Here is a 20,500-nt window from a genome sequence, read left to right as displayed (position 1 = left end):
TACCGAGGCACCGATTAGCTACTTTTAAACAAAAATAGATGGGTGGAAATGGACTGAGGCTGCCTCCCTGCCCCCTTCCAGAAGACCACGTCATCCCGGCTGACGAACGATGGCTTCAATCCCGCTGTCTCTAAGGGCGTCGGCTACAAGGGTCGGGGTAGGCAGTTTCCCGGCGCCTTAGACCCTCCCACCGCGCGGGCAGTAGAAATCGCGCAGCTCCAGCACAAATCCTGGGCGTCTCCCGCGGTCCTCAGCTCCGGCCCCGGCTGAGTTGGGGGCGGGGGTGGGGGCGGGCAGCAGAGGGCGCAGGCGCAGTGTCCGCAACGCGGCGCCCCTCTCCACGCCCCTCCTGGCGGCCTCAGCGGCCCTGGCCACGTTTTTTCCTGGCGAAGCGCGCGGCGGACGCAGCAGTCCTAGAGGCTGGACCAGGCGCCCGGGAGCTGGCATCCCGGGCCGGAGCACCGCGCGCACCTTCCTCGCGGTGAAACGAAGGTAACCGGGCTCGGGAGCCAGACGGCAGCGGCAGTCTTGCACCTTGATGCTGCCTGCCAGGCCGCCCCACCCGAAAGGAATGAGAGCTGACCCCGAACCCCACACACCCACTCTAGAGGCAGAGTCCCTCTTTGGGGGTTGGGCGGGGCCCAGGGCGGGACCTTCGTAGGGGGCTCTGTTGGACATCAGAGAGGCCGTGGTTCCCTCACTGCTCTCTTGGAGAACCGGGACACCGGGTCAGCAGGGGTCAGCGTCAGCTAGGGACCCTGCGTCCCCGTGTTCTGCCACCGTCGCACCTACTGGACCCTTCCCCAGCCTCCATGATAAAGGCCGGGTATTGCTTTCCTCTGGCCCAGGAGCCCACCCAAGTAAGGGTGAGTCCCTGTGGCGTCATGAGAACAGTTTCAAATCCAAACTTTAAAAAAGGCTGAATGGTTTTAGAAACATAGCCAAGAGTCGGTAGTTTTCTTTCTTCTCTTATGTCTATAATTCTGGAACGCCAGTCTATATGGGTTGAGATTTTCGTGGAGAATGGATGGCTTGTAGAAATTTCTCCACAACGAAAGGCGAAGGCAAAGGGTAGTGGAGGAAGGGCGGGCTGTGGCCAGGTGTGCTGGCTAGAGGAGCGGGGCAAGTCCACTGAGCTTCCTCAGCCCCGGGGAGAGAAACACGAACCCTCCCTGACCCGCCTCTGGGCGCTGAAGAATTTCTACATTGTGTGCGCCCATTTGGCCTCTTTTGAGAGGAGGAAGAGGATGGAAGGGGTGCGCGGTCTAGCTGGAAGGAGACTCGTGTTGGGGCGAGTGGGGGTCCTGCATCTTCAGGCTCTCGCTGGGTTTGGCGGAGAGCGAGACGGAAAGACCGCCTCCTGATGACGACTGAGGGTCCGGAGATAGTGACGCACTGGGCGGAGTGGGCTGGGGGCGACTGGAGAGAGGCGGTTTCCGCGGGCTATTCCACGGTAAAGGACATTGATTGGGGTTGCCCGTGTCCTTGGTGCTGAAGTAAGTGCCTCAGGTGCCTTCGTTGGCTCACTTCTCGCGCTACGGCCTGCTGTACCCTTTCTACTCTGCACCTTTGTCAAAAATAGCCCACCTCCAAAGCAGGTGCCAGGGTGGTGCCTGGCTGACACTGAAACCCTTTGTAGATGAGTTAAATGCTTGTTTCCTGATAAGGTGAAGGCAAATGTAGCTCCCTTTTGGGGAGGCAGATAAAGCGTTTGTGTAACAGGTTTGATGACCTACATGCAAGTACTCATGATGACCTTAAACATGAACTCTCACTTATGCCTCTGTAGGATTCACATACGTGTATATGCACGCAAATATAATGCATATGTAAATGCACTTATCTGTTTTCAATGCCATCACACGGCACAAGTTATACTTTTTTTCCAGAGCTTTTTTTGTAACCCATCTTTATTTTTTGACACCTCTGTGTTTCTGAACTCTGCAGAATCATTAATTTTCATAATCATCTGTTCCAAAGTACAGAGCCTGTGGACTAAAGTGTTTGGTATTATGCTAAGTTAATCATTTATGCATATTTTAATTCGAAACGAAGATAGTCTAAAAGAGGTAAAATTGATATTAATACAAAAAATGTTCTTAAAGGAAGCTTAAAAAAGAATTAATGAAAAATTTAATACAGAACAATAGCTAGATAACAATCTTATGGAAAGCTATAATCTGAAGAAAGTAAGACTAAGATGCATCATAATGCTGGGAATTTCAAATATACTGGTGGTATATGGTTTGTGGACTCCATAAAGATTGCACATGTATTTTTCAAAGCATTAATATCTATGATTTTTCTCTCATAAAAATGTATGCTTATTGTAAGATATTTAGGTAATAGAGGAATGCATAAAACCAGAGAAAACCATTGCAGACAGATTTTCTTTTAGGTGAACATACATGCATTTTAAATGGATTAATCTTCTGTTGGTTGCATTTGCAGTATATAATTTATCACTAATGTCTTTCAAACCAATACATATAAAACTAGGTCATCATTCTTAAGGGTTGCATAATATTGCACTCTGGGTAGAACATAATTTATTGACTTATATGACAATGTCATAATTATGTTTATGTATTTCCAGTTTTCTGCCTTTATAGACAGCTCTGCAAATAACATATTTGTTCTTACTTATTTTTATTTATTTTTGAGAGAGAGAAAGCACAGCGGGGAGGAGTAGAGGGAGAGGGAGAGAAAGAATCTTAAGCAGGCTCCATGCCCAGCACAGAGCCTCACACCCACCGGGCTTGACTGTGAGATCATGACCCGAATCAAAAATCAAGAGTCAGATACTTAACTTACTGAGCCACCCAGGCACCTCTGCAAATAACATATTTGGTCAAACATTTGTGCACTTGTTTCGTTCTACTCTTAGAACAAATTCTTAGAAGTGAAATTGCCAGTTCAATGGGTAGGTAAATTTTAAATACATTGATTTGTTATTTCCTCTCTTCTCTCTTGTCTATTTTATTGTTTACCGTGTTCTCAGCATCTACAACAGTGGTAGATATATAAGTATTCACGAAATATTTATTGGAAGAACACTATTTCCAGGTTGTGCTACCGAAAATGTGTACCAGTATATACTACTATAAACACTAAATTAGAATGTTAGTATCTTCACAGTATCACCAACATTAGGTTATTAGTTCTGGGTTTTGCTTTTTTTTTTAGTGTTTATTTATTTTTGAGAGAGAGAAAGAGAGACAGAGTGTGAATAGGGGAGGGGCAGAGAGAGAGGGGGACACAGAATCCAAAGCAGGCTCCAGGCTCTGAGCTGTCATCACAGAGCCTGGCACAGGGCTTGAACTCACAAACCATGAGATCAAGACCTGAGCCAAAGTCAGATGGTTAACTGACTGAGCCACCCAGGTGCCCCAGTTTTTATCAATCTTTTAAAAGAATTTTCCAATTGGATAGGCAAAAAAGAATATATTTTCCATATATAAGTATAGGTCATGCTTATTTTTTTCTTTTGTGGTTTCCAGCCTTATTTTTCTATTGGTGTGCTTGTATTTTTTCTTATTTGTGAGAGCTCTTTGTATAATGAGGACCTTGTTACATATGTTGCAATATTTTCTTGATTTTTTATTTTTAAAAATAAAAAATAATGTTTTCATTATTCAGTTTGAGACCTTTATTTATTTATTTAAAATTTTTTTTTAGTGTTTATTTATTTTTGAGACAGAGAGATAGCACAAGCTGGGGAGGAGCAGAGAGAGAGGGAGACACAGAATCTGAAACAGGCTCCAGGCTCTGAGCTGTCAGCACAGAGCTTGATGTGGCGCTCAAACCCACAGACCACGAGATCATGACCTGAGCGGAAGTCAGATGCTTACCTGACTGAGCCACCCAGAAGCCCCAAGTTTGAGCCCTTTAATATGATGTATTTAATTTCTAAATACTTAATGAAAGTGTTTTTCCTTAAAATGCTTTTTAGTCTGTATTATTATTATTATTATTATTATTATTAGAGAGAGAGAGAGAGAGAGCAAGTCAGGGAGAAGGGCAGAGAGGGAGGGAGAGAGAGATTTTTTTTTTTGGTTTATTTGTTTATTTTGAGGGGGGGAGTTGCAGAAAGAGGGAGAGAATCCCAAGCAGGCTGTCAGTCCCATTTGGTGCTCATACTAATGAACCATGAAATCATGACCTGAGCGGAAATCAAGAGTCAGACACTGCTGAGCCACCCAGGGCCCCATGAGAGAGAATCCCACAACCCTGAGATCAAGACCTAAGCTGAAATCAAGAGTCAGATGCTTAGCCAAACTGAGCCACCATAGCTACCCCTAGTCTAGTATTTAAAAACATTTTTTAACGTTTATTATTAAAAAAAATTTTTTTAATGTTTTTATTTATTTTTGAGAGAGAGAGACAGAGTGTGAGCAGGGGAGGAATAGAGAGAGGGAGACCAGAAACTGAAGCAGCCTCCAGGCTTTGAGCTGTCAGCACAGAGCCTGACATGGGGCTCGAATCCATGAACTGTGAGATCATGACCTTAGCCGAAGTCATAAGCTTAACCAACTGAGCTACCCAGGTGCCCCAACGTTTATTATTTTTGAGAGACAGACAGAGATAGAGCAAGAGTGGGGGAGAGGCAGAGAGACAGATACCAAAGCAGGCTGCAGGCTTTGAGCTTTAAGAGTTTCATGGAACTCAGAAACCATGAGATCATGACCTGACCAAAAGTCGGACGCTTAACTGAATGAATCTCCCAGGCGCCTCTAATATCTTTAAACTGTTAGTATGCAATCTTTTAAAAAAGGAGCTATTCTTTTTATAGAATATTTTGTTTTTGTGTAAGAAGGAAAATATGACAAAGTCCACTTTTTAGCCAAATCAGGAATTCATGTCATTGAAATTCATAAGAATGTTCACACATAAGGTTGGTCAAAATACCTTGAAAAGAAAAAACACCCACCTAAGTACTATTTTTTTGTATCTCTTATAGATCAAAATAACTTTTTCCAAAAAACAAAAGATTGGTTATTGGGGCATTGATGAGCTATTCTGTATTATTTTCTTCCTGGGGTTTAAAAATATTTTAGAACAGCAAAATGGGAATAATTTTATTGTTTTTATAGAATAAATTCTAAGATATAGTTGATTATAAAAATGAGATCAACATCAGAATAGAAAATAAAACCTTGTAGTAAGACATTCTCCACAGGTAACTATGAATATTGGTTTGGAATAAAGACTTCCAGATTATTAAATTTATAAATAAAGATACATTTCATTGAACGTAGGATGATGTCTATTGTTTTTTTAATTAAAAAATTTTTAAGTGTTTATTTATTTTTGAGAAAGAGAGGAAGAGACAGAGCATGAGTGGGGGAGAGGCAGAGAGAGAGGGAGGCACAGAATCTGAAGCAGGCTCCAGGCTCTGAGCTGTCAGTACAGAGCCCGATGCAGTGCTTGAACTGGTGAACAGCCAGATCATGACATGAGGAGAAGTCAAACACTCAACTGACTGAGCCACCCAGGCACCCCACGATGTTGTCAATTGTAAGATGCATTTTAATTTTAGGAATGTGTAAAAAATGTGCATCTTAAATTTGGTGTATCATAAATAGAATCATACTGTATCTATTTTTCTGTTATTTTTTACACACAAGATACAGATATGTTCCTATCTGATACTCAATGTAAGTATTGAATTAATCAACATCCCATTTAAGTTCAGATTATTTACAACTTTTGCATAGCGTAAACAATGTCATATTGAATATTATTTTTTTAATGTTTTATTTATTTCTGAGAGAGAGAGAGAGAGACAGTGTGAGCAGGGGAGGGTCAGAGAGAAAGACACAGAATTGGAAGCAGGCTCCAGGCTCTGAGCTGTCAGCACAGAGCCCGATGCGGGGCTCGAACCCACGAACCGTGAGATCATGACCTGAGATGAAGTCGGATGCTTAACCGACTGAGCCACCCAGGCGCCCCCGAATATTCTTTTAATATACCTCTGTGTAATGATACTACTTCCTTAGAATAAATTCTTAAATGAAATTTATAGGCAGAGAAAATTAATACTTTGCATTTTGGTGCATATTGTCTGTTCTCCAAAATTCTTGTAACAGTTTGCCCTTCAAAAAATAGTGCATGATGTTCTAGATTCTTCATTTATGCTGAGATAATCAGCTTTTCCCATTTTCCTCACCTAAGAGGCAAGATATATCTCAGTCTATTTTAAATTCTTGTTTTTCTGACTTTTATAGAAATTGTGCATCTTTCCATATATCTATTGGCTATGTGTATTTCTTTTTTTGTGTGAATTAGCTATTCATCGCCTTTGTGCAATTCTTTTTAGTTTTTAAGAGCCCATTTTGTATGAAAGATGTTGACCCTTTGTTGCTATTGTTGTTTTTAGTTAGTCATTTAAAATTTTTTATGGTTTCTTTTTTTTGCACAGAAGGCTTAAATCTTCATGGAATCAAATCAGTACATTTTTTCTTTGTGATTTTTCACCTTGGTGTTACACTTAGAACACAACCCTAGTTCCCCAACCCAAGATTATAAAAATATTCTCTGGTGAGAGAAAGAGGACAATTAAATTTTCAAAGGAGTAGAGCTTAGAACCATATTATGTTTCGATAGTCACCAATTCTGTTTCTAAATAGGATCTATTAAGTTTTGTCTATTTGTGTTGGTAGATCTATCAATCAGCCCCAGCCAGGAGGTGGGTAATTATAAGTAGAGGGGCCAAATGACCTGAAGAGGGGCAATGATCACACGCTGGTCTCATTTAACTAAAATGGCTAATAGTTTTGCTTTACCTATTAGAAATAGAAGTTAGTGAATTCAATCACAAGAGAAAATTGCTTTTGGAAGATTGGCAGGGAGATTGATTAATCATACCTTTTTTCCATATTTTTACATGTATTAGAGTCTTTTCAAAGACACAAAATTAATGAGAAAATGTAAAGATGTAAATAATTCAATTATTAAATTTAAGTGTGATTGGAGTTCTTGTAAAGTTAATTTTCACAATATTTTAATTCAGGTGGATAGCTGAATTCTCCAGTACCTTTTAACTTGGAGAGCTTTGCTATCCACACTTCAGATCTAGCTAATCTCAGCAGTTATTGACCTATCTAGCAATCTGACAGTTTGTAGTTGTCATGAGGATTAGACACACCTCCCACCTCCAATTATTAGATGCTTAAAGAGTCAGACACCTCCTGGTGTCCTGAGTAGAAATATAATTTTCCTGTTTGGCATTGGCATTTGTTGGTGAGGAAAAGATGATGTCATTAATCATACTCTAATCAAGCCTTTTATTCTGAGCACTTTGTAAAAACATTTTTATAATACATTTTTTATTAAAAAATTTTAATGTTTTTATTTATTTTTTGAGAGGAAGACAAAGTGTGAGTGGGAGAGGGACAGAGAGGAAGACGCAGAATCTGAAGCAGGCTCCAGGCTCTGAGCTGTCAGTACAGAGCCCGATGTGGGGCTCAAATTCACCAACCATGAGATCATGACCTGAGTTGAAGTTGGACACTTAACCAACATGTTCATTTATTTTATTTATTTATTTTTTATTTTGAGAGACAGAGGGCCTGAGTGGGGGAGGGGCAGGTAGAGAGGGAGAATCCTAAACAGGCTCTGTGCTCATACCCATGAAACTGTGAGATCATGACCTGAGTTGAGTGAAATCAAGAGTTGGACGCTTAACCGACTGAGCCACACAGGTGCCACTGAACACTTTAAACACTTCATTGGCGATGAGTGTCTGGTTTCACCTTCCTTGCTGAGACCACTTTGCACTATGGATTGTATTTCTTAAACACTCTGATAACTCAGTTCCAGGATGTTATGGGCCACTACTATATCTTCCTTATTATTTCATGTTTCTCATGCATTATTTTTATTACCAAATCAGGCAAAGTACCCCTATTATCACCACACTTTTTTTTTTTTTTTGCCATTCTGCCCTTACTAATGATTCTCCCAGTAACTAAGTTATTACATGAACAGTCACTGTCTCTTGGCTCCTGGCTTGGGTATGGAAAGGAAAATGATAATCCGTCACTCCAGTATTTCTCCTTTCTCACTTTTCATTCATCTACCTTCTGGTCTAGATGCAGGAAATAGCCTTCTATTTGGTAGGAAGTGTCAGATGAGTTGAGGTCACAAAGTTGTTTTTTTTTTTTTTATTCTGTGAACCAAAGCTTTAGTTTGCCCTATAAATTTTAATATACACATATAATTTTAAAATTTTGGCTTATTTAACATTACACAGGTTAAATTGTTTGTTAATTCTGGTTTCTCTTCTAGTCATTGCTGTAATAGAATTGTATGTGATCAATGGGTACTTAACACTATTTCATAGTTAAAATTATATAGGAACTTAATTCATATGCCTGTCATCTTTACTAAAGTTCATTTAAACATTTCCTGACTGTATCAAAATCACTTGGTTCATTATCTCTTTCCTTTTATTTAAGACCCCAAAGTATCAGGAGGTTTAATCCACTTTGACTTTAACTTTAAGAACTTGAAGGAAAGTAGAAATATTAGGCAATTTCCCATTTATTTTGCCCTGGTCTCTGTGCAACTCTGGCTGAGCCATAGTTCTAAATGGGGGTGAGAATCCCGATGGTGAGCAAGGCTTCTGAGGGTGGTGGTGAACCAAAGCCAGATACTCACATTACTTCTTGGATTCCCTTAAATTAGGGTTAGGAGATAGAAGATAGAGTCAGGTTGCAGAAGTATGATAACCAAAGCTCAGCACCGCAACTAATCAGACCCAGAATTAGAAGTTTCTGTTAAGAGGGTGACTTTCTCCAAAGCAGCCCAGCTATGCCAGAGGACTCACAGCATTTGTTGAGTCTAGTATTGCCCTAGGACCCAGGGCATACCATGAAAAAGATAAAGACCTATCTCTGTTCTGGGAGCAGTAAGACCTTATCAATGATTATAAAACTCATGAGTTACATATGCAACTCACAGTGATACCATATGTCAAGGACTATAACAGAGTCCTATAGAAAGTGTTCTTTCCTTTTTAATTATTTTTTTATTTTGAAAGAGAGAGAGAGGGTGTGTGTGCAAGCAAGGGAGGGGGCAGAGGGGAGAGAGCGAGAAAGGGAGAATCCCAAGCAGGCTCCATGCTAGGCATGGAGCTGGACCCAGGCTCAATCCCATGACCATTGGACCATGACCTGAGCCCAAATCAAGAATTGGACATTCAACCAACTGAGCCACCCAGGTGCCCCCAATAGAAAGTGTTCTTAAACCGGGGAAGGAACAGATTGGTCAGTGAGAGGCTTTTCCAATTAAGTTACCAGGAGCATTATGAGTGTGAGTTCAGAGATTTGCCAGAGATTGCTTTGTGGGGTTGATGGCCTCAAATTGGGCTAGAAGCTGAGGGTTTGGATTTGAGCCTGGCTGCCATGTTTAGCACCTTTGTAAGCTTGGGCAAGTCACAGTACCTGGCTGAGCTGCATATATATTTTTTTTTAAAGAGCAAATAATATTAGTGCCTACCTTGTCAGGGTTGTTGTGGGATTAAGTAAAACATTACATGTAAAGCACTTGGTATAAGCCTAGTGTATACTAGTCTAGTTTGTTTATTTTACCTTTCTAGAACTGCATGTAAATCACTCTGGACAAATGATTATTGATTCTATTGTCAGAGCTTTCAAGGGCAAATGGACTATATAGACTCTTTGTGTTTTCTGATTCTGTATAATTCTCTTAATTTGGAATTTTCTCTTTTAATGTAGCTGAAATCCCAATATTCTGCTTTTTATCAATTCTCATAATATCCCAAACCAAAATAGGCCTACTCTGGCATTGTCATGACTTTAGCTTTGTCCTTTAGTACTCTGATGTTAAAGCAAATACATATTTAATTGTATAATTTCCTTCCTTTTACTGTATATAGAAGTTGCTGTATCTGTTTTGTGGCACTTATAACCGTATATTGTTTCTCCCAAACGAACATGTACATTTTTAAGAGAAAGCTTATGTCTTCCTAATCTTATCTCTCATAATGTCTTAGACTAGTACCTTCCACGTCATAGGCACTAAGTAAATATTGACTGAGGGAATAAACGTGAATGCATGAGGCTGCCAGAATATCTGGTGTAATCTAGGCTGCCCCCATAGAAACAGAATCTCCTGAATAGGAGAGATTATAAAAGCCTGGTGTATGTTCAGTGGTTAAGATGGTGAGAAGACTGAAAACCCCGGTTACACATGAAATAATTTAAAAAAAAAAGAGGAGGTTTTCAGTTTGGAGAAGAGAAAACTCATAATGGGGGACTTGCAATAGGGAAGGTAGAAGGTAGGAAATAGTTCCTGATATTGAACTGTCATGTGGAAGAGGGAATTGATTAGTCACCCCATAGGAAATACATAGGAACAGGCTCTGGAAATTATATGGAGACAGATTCTGACACAGCGTAAAAAAATAATTTTCTAACATTCAGGATGACTTCCAGGTGGTGCCTTGGGAAGGAGTGAGCTTCCTGTCATTGTGGGTGTTCCAACAGAATCAGTGCTGGCCACTGGGGATGCAGTAGAAGATATACAGATGGTCCCCTACTTAACAATGATTTGACTTATGATTTTTCAACTGTATGACGGTGCAAAATCCCTATGCATTCAGTAGAAACCATACTTCCAATTTTTATTTTTATTTATTTATTTATTTTAAAGTAGGCTTCATGCCCAATGTGGAGCCCAACTCAGGGCTTGAACACACAACCCTGAGATCAAGACCTGAGCTGAGATCAAGAGTCAGTTGCTTCACTGACTGAGCTACCCAGGTGTCCCTCCAACATTTATTTTACATTTATTATTTGGTATTTTATTATAAGGAAGAGTTTTCTCTTTCTTTTTATTTATTTATTAATTCATTTATTTACATCAGCATGGTCTTGTAGATTTGTTTTATTCAATGGATTATAACCGACTGTCATTATTGATTTCAGTGCTAAAATTGTCAGAGATTTGTTCATTTAAATCCCAGTCAGGCTGGTCCTTGGGTTCTTCTGACATTTCTTTTTTAATCTTGGAGTACTTTCTGATGTAAGATGTTTCAAGCTTATCTTGCACTTTTCCTACCCAACCATTGCAGTCATTTCAAAAGCTATTTCTCTAAGAAGCCGTGGTTCCTTTTAGTAGACAATGCAAGATCTTGGTGCTAGGTGTGGTTATTAACACTGAGGTGTCATCGTTTTCAGAGCCAGGAAACTTACAAACACATATATGCGTGCATCTATATCTATTTTCATATCTCTTCATCTATTTATATTAAAACCCTTGAGTTTAATATCTCCAACTCCACTAAATACCACAGGGTCCATTCCAGTCTTCTTTCTTTTTCTATTTGTAGTTTCCTTTCTGATGATGAGAAATTTGCTCCCATTATCCTCAATATTAAATTATTAGTTCATTCTCCTGTTCTATAACCAATACCCTGGCCTTATGGGCCACCTCCTTGGCCCCAGCTCCTCCTCAGACTCTTTCCTGCTGGCCCCACCAGCCTCCTCACAGCCTTAAGTCACAAAGCTAGAAAGTGGTATAGCGGGAAGAAAAGACAAACCCTGACAAGCTGCTAATTACTTGACAGAGAGCCTTTTATTGGGTCTCCAAGGGCATCTATTTGTGAAACAGCTCTGGTGAAGATGATGTAAGGGAAAGGGGGCCTTGGACTAAGGAGATGAAGATTTAACCAGGCAGGGTGGCAGCCCTCAGGGATGCCCCTTCTGTGAGAACCTTGAAAAATAAAAGGTGAGAGAGCCAAATGCTACCACCTGTCAAGAACCACAGTGAAGGAATTCTCCAAAATTGATGTGCTTCAGGGTTCAGTCAACCAGCATCACCAGTGCCACTAATCTCTCACTATGTTTTGTTACTGTGTCAAGAACACATTCCATTAAGACAGAAATTTATCACTTTCTAAAGAGAAAAATATGGCTTTTATTAGGAGCTTCTTAAATTGAAATTGAATTTAGGAGATGGATGATAGTGTCTGTTGTTTTAGTGTGGACTTCATTTCCTGGTCCAGAAGATCTCAAATCTGTTTGTATTTTAGTAAACAGCATGAGGTCCATCTGTTCAGGTCAGATTTTTCCCACATTAACACAAAGATTTATGGAGTGGTAACTTATGTAAGAAAAACCAATGGTAGCTATATTATTTGCTGCCATTTGGAATCACCATTATTTTTTTGTTAGCTATGAAAACATGGCAATAAACACACACACACGCACAGTGAATTACTTTCAAACACTATGTATGATAAAGGAATCCTTCTTAGTTTATGTAGTATTTCACTTCTGTTTTGGTTTGCATTCTAGACACCATCCATTCAAATTTTGTGATACTGTTTATCCACAGTTTTGCTTCCAACAGAAGGTACAGACAGACACACAAGAGCTATATTTGGCTTTCTGGGTGACTATTCTGGTCTGACTGAAATACAGAATAATGATTTATTTTCCTCTGATGAAAATAGCTTGATCCTCCTACACCCTGGTTTTGAAGTAAACACATACTTAGAAAATTAAAAAAAAAAAAGTAATAGAAGATAGTACCAAAAAATTAAAATTCTATCATCCAAAGTATAAATTGTTTTATATTTGGGGCACCCGGGTGGCTTAGTCAGTTAAGCGTCCGACTTTCACTTAGGTCATGATCTCGCGGTTCGTGGGTTCGAGCCCCGCGTCGGGTTCTGTGCTGACTGCCAGCTCAGAGCCTGGAGCCTGTTTCAGAGTCTGTAACTCCTTCTCTCTCTGACCCTCCCCTGCTCACGCTGTCTCTCTCTCTCTCTCCTAAAAATAAATAAAACATTAAAAAATTTTATATTAAAAAATATACTATGAATACTTTTTTATACCTTTTTTTGACTTAGCAATGTGTCATGAAGCTTTTTTATGTCCTCTTATATGTATATATTATATATATATAATCTTTTTGGATGGCTGATAATATTGCATTGATGTTTTCATTTAGCCAGTTCCCTATTAAAGGTTAATGAGGCTGTTTTCAATTTTTTTATTGTGTAAAGAAAGCCGTGATGAATATCCTTGCATGCCATCTTTGTATATTTTACTGGGTTATCCCCTTAGGATATATTCTTACAAATGGTATTGCTGGGTCACAGAGTTCACACATTTAAAATTTTGATATATGTTGCTGGTAAAAGTTACTCTTAATGAGATAGATATACTATGCTTGTCCTTCAGATACAATGTCTCTGCTAATGATGAGACTTGGCAAAGTCTCTTTTCCACTTTGCAGTAGTATTTTGTGTGTGAGTGTATGTTTTTCTCTAATAGTTCAGGGAGTGATTTTAATAAATCTAGGTATGCAGCTTAACCAACTAGGTGTTGTCGGGTTTCACTCAAAATATGATTTATGGTGTGGTTTGAAGCAAGATAACATTTGCTCAACCTTTCTTTTTCTTTTTCTTTTTCTTTTTCTTTTTCTTGTTAAGTAATCTCTGCATCCAATGTGGGGCTCAAACCCATGACCCTGAAATCAAGAATCACATGCTCTTCTGACTGAGTCAGCCAGGCACCCCTGGTCACCATTTCTTAATTGTTTTTTCTTATTTGAGTTTAATAAATTACAGTATATGGTATATATAATTGGGTTTTAATTTCATTGAGTGATGTCTATAGTGTGCAGAATCAGATATGATTAAATGAAACCAAATTTGTAAAATTTTGGTCTGATTCATTTGGCATTTCCATAAGTCTTAGGCTCAAGAGGAATTTCAGGCTTGGTTTTCTCATGGATAAACAGCAGCAGGAACAGGTCAAATGTGACCAGGTAGTGTATGTAGCGTTTGAGGGATTTGAGAGTAGACTCTGTTGGTCCTTGGTGTTCCTTTTTTCTTTTTTTTTTGTTCCGGGACTGGTGCCTGTCCTATGTGGGGCGGTGGGGTTGGTAGGCTTCTTTGAACTCACCTGGGCTGTTTGATCCTTTCTCATGAGACTTAGGTAAGGGCTAAGCAAGCAATCATACTTTAACAAGCATATCAGAACAGCCTTATAATCTGTTTTACATTTAATTAGCATCTAATGTAATTGGTGGTTTAGCCACTTAGGCACATACAAAAAAGATCAAAGAAGTAGAAAAGGTCATTTTATTCCTGCTCCTCCCCCTTATAAGGATGGCTCCCTGCCACTCTTAACAGATTCATTCAGCACAAGTGATTTTAAAGGTGCTGATTCACTGCCGACTGATGCTGCTTTAAAAAAAAAAAAAAAAAAAAGACAGTAGGAAAGTAAGTGGTAGATGATAAATATGTGTTCACTGAGAATGTCATAGTTTATGCAAATTGATAGGTCCACTGCTTCAGAGATTAGAAAAGCTCTTTCCTGGAAAGGGAAGTGTCGATTATAAATGGTGAAAGACTCTTAGATTCCAGCAAGTTCTTAGCTGCCAGCCGACATATTCATCACAGTGTGCCAGACTGGATTTTAAAACGGTACAACATAAATTGCTCTGCTCCAAATCAGGCATCATTGCCTTCACACAAGCCAAATCAACCTGCTTGTTTGAAAACTGCCAAATAAGGCTTTCTTTCAACCTCAGTTAACTTTTTCCTTTCCTGGTGTGCATAGTTCATTATAGTATACTAAAGTCATCAAACCACAATTGAGTTTAGAGGAACCAAGCTTCTCACCTTGATTTTGCCTACACAGCAACAGGTGCAGTTGCTTCCAAGCTGATGGCAGGAGAGAATGTTTAGCCTAGCTCTAACCAGATTGATCACTCTCTTCCCTGCTTCCCTTTTTCCACCTGCTTTCCCCTCCACTTTCTGTTCTTATTTAGCTCTTTTCATTTTCTCAGTTGTTTCTCCCAGAGCTAGCTGTTGATTCCTAGCAGCTTTTGCACAGCTGATAATCCCCAAGTATCCCTTTCACTAACTTTCTGCCCTAGAACTGTCCACTGAGTCTCCAGCTCAAACTTGGGCTAAGCCTCCTGTTTGGTGCATCTCTCCCATTTCTCCTTTCTACATCTCTCCAACTCCACACCTATCCCATCACATATGCTTCTTAACCTCACCTCATCTCCAAGTCTCTTAGCTGTAATTGTCTCCTCTCCAGGAGAAAACTGTCTAGGATACAGGCAGTCTAGTCCTATATCCTAGACTAACATAGCCCAGCAAAAACTTCAGGTCTCTCTCCCGTGATCTCATAGCCCCCATCTTAGCTTAAATCCTCCCAGCTCCCTTGCTCCTCCTAGCCGGCCCCCCTCTGAAATCCAGTATCCACTGCCTTTCCTAGTTCAACTAGGCAACCTTCATCCCCAGCCAAACTTGCTATACTCCTGGTTTCAGCCTGGCTCAGCCCTATCAAAGCAGCCTTAACCCACACCCTCTTGGGCAGCTTCTGCTTTTCCGCCCAGAATAAGGCTTCTTTCTTGCCTAAGTATCCCTTTGTTGAGCTTATGTTAGCTAACATGCTGAAGAGCTTAGCATCTGAGTCTGTGTGCCCCAAATCTCTTCTAGCCTGGAAATGGATGAGCTGTCATGGAGTTCTGGTGCTGTTGTGCATTTATTAGCACTGAAGGGAGTGACCCTCACAGAAGTTGTCACCTCACTGACTTGTCATCAGCAAAGTATAGTGGTGACAGGGGATTTGGATTTATTCTTCCACATTCATCACTTGATTTTTCTTTCTTTCTTTTTTTGATGTTGATTTATTTATTTTGAGGGGACAGGGGCAGAGAGGTAAGAGAGAGAGAATCCCAAGCAGGCTCTGGGCTGTCAGCGCAGAGCCTAATATTGGGCTTGATCTCACAAATCGCAAGGTTGTGACCTGAGCTGAAATCAAGAGTCAGACAATTAACTGAGCCACCCAATGCCCCTTCCTTTGATTTTTCTGAGCAAGAAGATGCATTTGTGAGATGGTTATCAGGATCAGGGGGGTGCAGTCAATGGCTATAGAAACAAAAGCTAGCTATTGCTACAGTAGTACAGAACTGAGCCCTATCTAAGAGCTGGCTGACAGGGTCAGAGCAGGAATACCAGATTCCAGAATGCAACAAACTTGCCATTCTCAGACTCTCAAAGTAAATTATTTTCCTTCAAGAGCAAGATTCTTATGCATAGAGTGAAAGACTTTCATATCCTACTAATTTTTGAGCCAAGATGTTTCTCACTGGTAAATAATATGAACGTAAAGTCAGGATTCATTCCCAGCAGACCCCCAAATAATATTTTTAGGATATGTACCTAAGAGTTTCCACCCTACAGTCATGACTACAAATCATATGTGAAATACTCAAGTTTATAGCCAATTTAAAGTCCATTTTAAAATTATAACAGAGTTGCTGGAGGGGAGGATGGTGGGGGAGTGGACTAAATGGGTGATGGGTATTAAGGAGGGCAACTTGTTTGGTGAGCACTGGGTGTTGTATGTAAGTGATGGATCACTAATTCTACCCCTAAAACTAATACACAATGTTAAGTAACTAAAATTTAAATAAAAACTTTGAAACATTAAAAAATTATATCTTTTCACTCCAAAAAATCTAAAATGTGGAATGTAATCACTTCTGGCTAGTATAAATGAAAAGTACTAAGTGATTAAGCAATCATATTTAACACAACATTTAATAAAAAGTTATAATACTTTCATAAAGTAAATATTTAGATGATGACTTTGAAGTGTTTTTTTTGAAATAAAGGAAGATACTACCCTTATTTCATAAAGTTATGTCTAATATCCTAACTCTTGTTGCTTTTAAGAGAATTCAAAGTATAGCTTACTCTAGCCACCAAAGCATTTGGAAAATGGAAAAAATAGTAACACCAATGACTTTTTGGTCTTTTATATTCTAAATACTCAATGCCAGACTTCCCACAAATACCCTTACTCCATCATTCAATCTGATTTTTTTGCCATTTCCTTATTTCTTCCTTGCTGGACAGTTCAGGATCAGTTTCAAATGACAATGAGATATGAAAAATGAGGTTCAAGGGCATTCCTATTTTTAGATTGAGAACTCTTCAATGATGTAGCACAAATGAAAGTTCTCTCAATCCAAGAACTTTGCAGAGATGTGGTCCCTTCTCCCAGGTGAATCCTTGCTAGGTTGTTCTGACTATTCGGGGCCAGTCTGGGGCCAACATAGACTCAAGGGCAGCCCAGACCAGGAGGGATTCCTCAGCAATGTAGAGCCAGTGTCCCAGCACAGAGTCAGAATTGCAGCTGAGTGACAAAAATAACAAGTGTGAGGACCATCTAAAAGGTGAAATCAGGACAAAAATAGAATGAGAGACTGTGAGACTGTGAGAACTGATAGCAAGATGGAACAGAGTTCTAGGAGGAGTCGAATGCAGTTCATGACTGACCTATTTTTTTCTCCCATCAGTGTTTATTAAATTTGTTATGTGTATTAGGAACATAAATATGAATGAGAACTCTCTTGCCTTCATGGAACTCCCAGGCCACAAAGGAGATCCTGACTTTGGCATGCTCCCTTCAGATGGACCTGAATCTGTTGAAGGCGTGGACACAGCAGATAGAAGGAGCCACCCTACACTGTGCACAATCCAGAACACTTGGGATGTGCTGACAAGCTCTGCCCAGCATGAATGTGGGAGGAGGTGGAGTCATACTACGGCAGCTTCTGACTTTTCTGTGGCTCTGAGCCTTTTCAGAAAGAGCACTTTAAAAATCAGAGATCTGGGGACGCCTGGGTGGCTCAGTTGGTTAAGCGCCAACTTGGCTCAGGTCGTGATCTCACGGTTCATGAGTTCAAGCCCCGGTGCAGGCTCTGTGCTCACAGCTCAGAGCCTGGAGCCTGCTTTGGATTATGTGTCTCCCTCTCTCGGCCCCTCCCCCACTCATGCTCTGTCTCTCTCTGTCTCTAAAATAAACATGAAAAAATTTTAAGAAAAATAAAGTAAAATCAGAGGTCTGGGTGTCTGGATAGCTCAGTTGGTTAAACATCTGACTTCAGCTAAGGTCATGATCTCATGGTTTGTGAGTTCAAGCCTCACATTGGACTCTCTGCTGTGAGCACAGAGCCCGCTTCGGATCCTCTGTACCCCCACCCCTTACTTGCACTATGTCTCTCTCTCTCAAAAATAAATAAACATTAAAAAAAATAAAAAAAAATATCAGAGGTCTGAGTGAATTTGAGTACTTGCTCCTTGGCATGGAATTTGCTAGCCAAGCCTAGATGATTTTAGTAGAAGTGCTTAGGAGATGGGTACCTGGGTGCTGAGTCGGTTAAGCATCTGACTCTTGATCTCAAGATTGTAAGTTCAAGTCCTGCATTGGGCTCCATGGTGGGTGTGGAGCCTACTTAAAAAAAAAAAAAAAAAATGTTTCGGAGAGTAGATACAGTGTGCAAGGGAGTTACAGGAAATCAAATTGCCTACATTTCCAGAGAGCTCAGTAGAAAATGTTTTGAAGGAGTTATTCAGATTCTGTCCTATAATTAGCAGCCCTAAGTCCTTATTTACCACAATTGACATGTATTTCTTCAGTATGAGCTCAAAGTACTGTCTACCCATCTTCAAAGAAATCTAATGTTATTATTAACCAGAATGCCCACCAATTCTGGTTGATTCTTTCAAATATCTAGTCTAGTTTTCTTGATAAATTGTAGGCTATTATCCCCCAACAAAAACTACATGAGGATAAAATGCAGGCAAATTGTCTGCTATGAATTACTGTTATATATCATCCTATCCCATCAAGAAAAGAATTTAAGGCATTATCTTCAGTTTTTTTGATTCATTAGACCATTATGTGTGAATGAATAGTTTTCCATAAATTTCAAAATATTAGTACTTTATTAGCATCTGTATTAAAATAAGTACTGTTAAGAGCAGAGTAGACAGGAAAGGTTCCTTGATTGATGGGATTCAATTTTAACCATTACATGGTATGCTAATCTATCTGTGTGTCAGACAGGGTTTAGTTACAGGTAACAAAAATTTAAAAATCTCTCTACCTCTTTGAATCAGAGATATAACACAAGGAATCTGAAATTTCTGCAATCATTTGAAGGACTGGAGGAGCCGATTTCAAGCTGGGCCTCAAGGCATACCTCCCTGAATTCATGATTTTATCCTTAAAAAAATTCCTAATCTAGCAATTCACAACCTGTATATAACCTTCTTGCTATAGAAACAGCAGAGAGGAAAATAAACCTTTCTTGAATGCTATTGTGAAAATCTTCATAGTATATGACAATTAGGAAGCAAGCAAGCCAGTATTTATTGAACACCTGCTATGTACCAGGAACTGTTCTAGATGCTTTTCATCGATATTTTCATTAAATCCTTATTAATAACCTTTCAAGTTGGTAATATCAGCCACTCTTACAGATAGAGAAACTGAGGTTTAGAAAGGTTAGGTGATGTATGCACAGTTAGAAAATGATAGAGGCATAATTCAAACCCAGATTTGCGGCCTCCAGAATAGGTTAGACTTGTTGTCCAATATTGGTTATTAATCTAAAATCCTATTTGATGGCATCCAACCAGAGTTCTGATTCAACATTTAATAACTACATCTAGCAGACCAATTAGCTCAGCCATCAAGAAGCGTTTTGTAATTGGGGCACCTGGGTGGCTTATTCGGTTAAGCATCTGGTTGTGGCTCAGGTCATGATCTCTCAGTTTGTGAGTTCAAGCCCTGCGTCGGGCTCTGTGCTGACAGCTCAGATCCTGGAACCTGCTTTGAATTCTGTCTCCCTCTCTCTCTGTTCCTCCCCCACTTGTGCTCTGTCTCACTCTCTCTTTCAAAAATAAAGATTAAAAACTGTTTTAAAAAGAGATGTTTAGGGGCACCTGGGTGGCTCAGTCGATTAAGCATCTGACTTCAGCTCAGGTCATGATCTCACAGTTCGTGGTTCGAGACCCACTTCAGGCTCTGTGCTGACAGCTAGCTCAGAGCCTGGAGCCTGTTTCAGATTCTGTATCTCCCTCTCTCTCTGACCCCCCCCCCCCCGCTCACGCTGTCTCTCTCTCTCTCTCTCTCAGAAATAAATTAAAAAATTTTTTAAATAAAAAAAGATGTTTTATAATTCACTCTTTTCTAGATGATCCATGAGAATGTTGTTTTTTTTTTTTTAAGTTTATTTATTTATTTTGAGAGAGAGAGAGAGCATGCACACATGCCTGCAAGTTGGGGAGGAGCAGAGAGAGAGAGAGAGAGTGAATATCCCAAGCAATCTCTGTGCTGTCAATGCAGAGCCCAACACAGGGCTCCATCCATGAACTGTGAGATCATGACCTGAGCTGAAATCAGGAGTCAGATGCTTAAACCAACTGAACCACCCAGGTGCCCTGAGGATGTGATTCTTAAAAGCCAGACATTTCAAACAGTATTTCAGGGGGCAAGCAAGCCAGTAAGTAGTTTCTATCTTAGGCCAAAATAATCTTGTCCATGTCACTTGACTTAGAACTTTGTAGTCTTATCCAACATTTTTTCTAGATCTTAAGAATATCAAAAATTATTTTCTAGGAAAACTTATGGGTTTACATGCAAGTTTTTGGTCC

General features: G+C 39.9%; 1 protein-coding gene across 1 annotated transcript in view; it reads left to right on the top strand.

Annotated features, from left to right (window-relative positions):
• Positions 1-395: 395 nt before the first annotated feature.
• The window catches only part of SLC35G2 (solute carrier family 35 member G2), a 40,474-nt gene continuing 20,369 nt past the window's right edge, over positions 396-20,500 (top strand). The window contains exon 1 of the mRNA XM_039222703.1: positions 396-492. The gene's annotated coding sequence lies outside the window, so the exon portion shown is untranslated. The remainder of the gene's footprint in view (positions 493-20,500) is intronic.

This window comes from Hyaena hyaena, unplaced genomic scaffold (genome assembly GCF_003009895.1).
Source record: "Hyaena hyaena isolate Hyena2069 unplaced genomic scaffold, ASM300989v1 scaffold_1176, whole genome shotgun sequence".
Classification (NCBI taxonomy): domain Eukaryota; kingdom Metazoa; phylum Chordata; class Mammalia; order Carnivora; family Hyaenidae; genus Hyaena; species Hyaena hyaena.
Note: the sequence above shows the minus strand (reverse complement) of the source record. Positions and strands in the feature narration are given on the sequence as shown.